Raw genomic sequence first — 4,110 nt, forward strand, 5'->3', positions numbered from 1 at the left:
CTATCCCAAGAGTTCCATGTTAAAATGTAGTTTTCAAAATCTTACAAGAGTAATGCTTAAAATATTGTACATAGTTAACCTAATTAAAATAATTAGCTTCAAATTGACAAATTGATAAGCTAAGTAAAGCCTACACTATGTAACATTTGCTTGGAAACTTGATTTGTCAGTTATGCATAATAAAAATTCCAGTCATCAAGAAAATTACAAAAATTTTTATCATAACATGATTTCTTTCACCCACCAACTTTTTTTTTATCTTACAATAGATAAATACCAACATGTTCTCATTTTTACACTAAACCACACAGGATTGATGCATTTGATTAGACTACCATTCGCATTGTTAACTTCAATTTTCTCTTTATATAACTTGGTAAAATTTCATTTCTTCTAGATTCCAAAAGTACTTACAAAACCCATGTAATTTTAGCATTTTAATATACTATGGAATATCATACAAAGTAAGGCATTTCAGTGTCATGTATAACCAAGTTACTGTCAATCCAAAAATTTTTGCACATCAATAAAAAGATATCTAAGAACTTAGGAACAATATTCTTCTCACTACTGTATAAAAATAACCACAATGAATAAGTATTTGTGTAATATTTACTCCATTGTCTCATTTCCAGAAACTGTCACAAGCTGTAAAGGTATTTCAGTGTTGGTAAGGATATCCTGATTGCTGGTGGCAGAAGTATTAACAGTTCCTATCCCTGAAACAGAACCTTGTTGAATATTTGCAAGGATAAGTGTTGTTCCTCCTGCAGTTATCAAAGTATCATCTTGCCCAGCTTCCACAGAAGCTAGCACTGTACTGCTAGAGTGGATAACTTTTTTGTTTTGATGTGTTTTAATATGTTTGGCAAGGTGGTCACTTCTCATAAAACGTTTTGAACATTCTGGACAAACAAATTTCTTCTCACCTGTATGTGTCCTTCTGTGCCTCTGTAATTCATCACTTCTAGTAAATCTTTTGCCACAGAACATCCAGTTACAAATAAAAGGGCGCAGATGCCAACGCAGATGCGCTCTCAGATGTGAGGTCTTCCCATAGACTTTACCACAACCTGGTATATGACAAATGTGTTGCTTCTTTTTCCCAAGATTGGTACCTCTTCCACCGCCTTCTTTACAGTTGGAACAGGTGCAAGATACCCTCTGAAGTCTTTTTCCTTCTTGATGTTGTTGGTCCCCTTCTTCATCTACCACCTGTACTCTTAAGTGTGTTAGATCATTGGTATTCAATGTAGAATCACCACTGAGCTGCCACTCTTCAGGATCAAGTTCTTCTTCCTTGATCCTAATATCTGCAGGACTGTCTGGATGTAGCTGTATACCAGTAGAATCTATAGAGTTTACTGTAACTGTAGATTTGGCAACTGACCAGTGCTTAGACTAACTGGAGTTCAAGTCAAGGCTCCACCTGCTGCAACTTGACCAAGCGTGAGTGTCTGGACAGGCGTCAAAGTTATTTGTTGGGCAGCAGTATTCTGTATTTGCAAATTCTGCAAGTTCTGGACCCCTTGTACTTGAAATGTTTGCCAAGTTATCTGTCCAGAAGGGGTCACTGTCTGTGCCTGAATTAAAAAGGTTCCAGGATTCAGCTGCAACTGAAGATTTTGCAAAGCCTGTTGTGATATATTTTGACCACTGGCTTGCACACCATGGATTTTCTGTGGTGTAATACCTTGCACAATTTGGGCTTGACTGGTTGGCTGCTGAGAATCTTGAAGCTGTAGATGTTGTACAACAGGCTGTGCTGTAGAAACCTGAATATTCTGAGCCTGTGTCTCCTCGGAAACAGGCGACTGGATATAATTTCCCTGAAGATCTGAAGAATGAACTTGCCCACTAGAATTAGTCAAGCTATTTGTATTTTGTTGTAATATACATGTACTATCTATCGTAACAGGCAACTGTGATGAAGAGGATGTTGGCCCAAATAAATCTGTATCAGTATTAGTTTCATTAATATCAGGATTAACCCGCTCACCAGTCCTTGTCATTGGGATACAAGAAGGCACAGAGCTCCATACCAAAGGAATAAACAGTCTATTCAGTGAAATAATACGAGAAAACTTCCCAGACTTGAAGAATGAGACAGAATCCCAAATCCTAGAAGCCTACAGGACACCGAATGTGCAAAATCATAAGAGATCCACACCTAGACACATTATAATGAAGATGTCCAACATACAGAATAAGGAGATAATTTTAAAAGCTGCAAGAGAAAGAAAGCAGATTACATTTAGGGGTAAACCAATCAGGATAACAGCTGATCTCTCAACACAGACTCTGAAAGCTAGAAGATCCTGGAATAACATATTTCAAACACTGAAAGACAATGGGCTCCAACCAAGAATCGTGTATCTGGCGAAATTAAGCTTCAGGTTAGAAGATGAAATTAAAACCTTCCACAATAAACAAAAGTTAAAAGAATTCGCAGCTTCATCTTTTATAGTTGTAGGTGTGGCTGACAAAACCTCCCATCAGTTTGGTGCTCCTCGTAACTGGGCAGAAGCCAAATCACCTGACGCTCTGGTGGCGGCATCTGGGGCCCGGCTGAGGCAGCCGCCTCCACCTCATCGCCCCGATGGCGGCCCTATCTTGCTGCAGGTAGTGGCCAACAGAGAAAGCGGTGACGGCTGAGTGTCCTGGGCCGCCGCCGCCACCGCCGCCGCCGCCGCCAACGGCGCCACCGCGCCCTTTCCGTGCTGCTGCTGCTGCTGCATATATTCGCGGTGGCTACCACCACCGCTGCCGCCGCTGTCCACGTCCAAGGCAGCCATTTCCTCCTTTCACGGGCTTTTCGGGAGCTGCAGGCACAGCGCGGAGGGGGGGGGTCGGGAGGGGGAAGGCGGGGGGGGGCGAGGAGAGGGGGGGAAGGCGGGGGGAGGAGAGGGAGGGGGGTCCGCGGGCCGTGGGGAAATTACTCCCAGCCCCGACCAAGGCCCCTTCCCCTCCCCCACCCCAATGGTATTCTTTTGAACAAGAAGCATAGAATGCCATCCTTCATGTTGGGCAGGGAAAAATTTATTCTTTAGATGTTTTTATATCATATAAGGGTACACATATTGCTTTCCAAAAAGCAATAATTTGGTCCCAGAATACAGGATGAAATCTTAGTTTAAAATAAAAATGATTTTGTTTCCAATTACACTGAATTTTTTTTACTGGAATAACTTGCTATGATGAAGTTTCCTATTATTTTTATCCATTTTTTTTTCACATTTATCATTTGGTAAGACAAGAAAATACCCATTTGTTTTGAGAGTGCTTCTTACACTGTTGATTGAGAAGTTAAAAAAATCCTTCAATAAGGGAGATATAAACAAAACCAGATTAAACATTAATTTACCTTGTATAACAGATATTCTCAATTTCATATGAGACATATTTATTCCCAATGTAAAAATGTGCTGGTTTAGCTTAGTTAAACATAATAGTTTTTATTGAGTGCAACTGTAAAAGTGCTAAGCAACTTGCATGATGTTATCCCAAAACTTTTTAAAGTAAGTCTTCTCCCTGTTTACATATAAGTACAATCCCTTTACTGATGTCTCTTCTATTTTAATGGTACTTCCCCAACACTTTTATTTTTTTTTGTGGGGGGGGAGTATCAGGGATTGAAGCCAGAGGCACTTAAATCTTGAGCCACAATCCCAGACCTATTTTTTACTTTGAGACAGTGTCTTGCTGAGTTGCTTAGGGACTCCCTAAGTGGCAGAGGCTGGCTTTGAACTTATGATGATCTTGCCTCAGCTCTTGAGCTGCTGGGAATAAAGGCATGCACCACTCTTTCCAGGAAGTACATTTATTTTTGCATAATTACATCAATGCAGAAATGAGTAAAAAGTAAGATGATAGGCATTAAAACTTTGGTTTTCTTTGCTTTCTTCAGACGTAGGTTGCTTTGTGATAATTTGTATGATCCAAATCTTTTTTAAGTTAATAAGTAGTAGTGCCACATTTTTAATAAAATCATAGAATTCTTTTTCTTAATAAAATTTGATGTAAAAAATACAAGTATTCAAAATTACTCCATTGACATCAGAACTTTCAAAAGTACAAAAGTGAGTGCATAATATAAGTTGGTCAGTGTTA

The 4,110-nt window shown here is 39.6% G+C and overlaps 1 pseudogene; it reads right to left on the reverse strand.

The window, feature by feature from the left end:
- Positions 1-453: 453 nt before the first annotated feature.
- LOC144251388 (transcription factor Sp3 pseudogene) lies at positions 454-2,012 on the reverse strand (annotated as a pseudogene).
- Between the last annotated feature and the right edge of the window lie 2,098 nt (positions 2,013-4,110).

The sequence above is a fragment of the Urocitellus parryii genome (genome assembly GCF_045843805.1).
Source record: "Urocitellus parryii isolate mUroPar1 chromosome 13 unlocalized genomic scaffold, mUroPar1.hap1 SUPER_13_unloc_15, whole genome shotgun sequence".
NCBI classification, from domain to species: domain Eukaryota; kingdom Metazoa; phylum Chordata; class Mammalia; order Rodentia; family Sciuridae; genus Urocitellus; species Urocitellus parryii.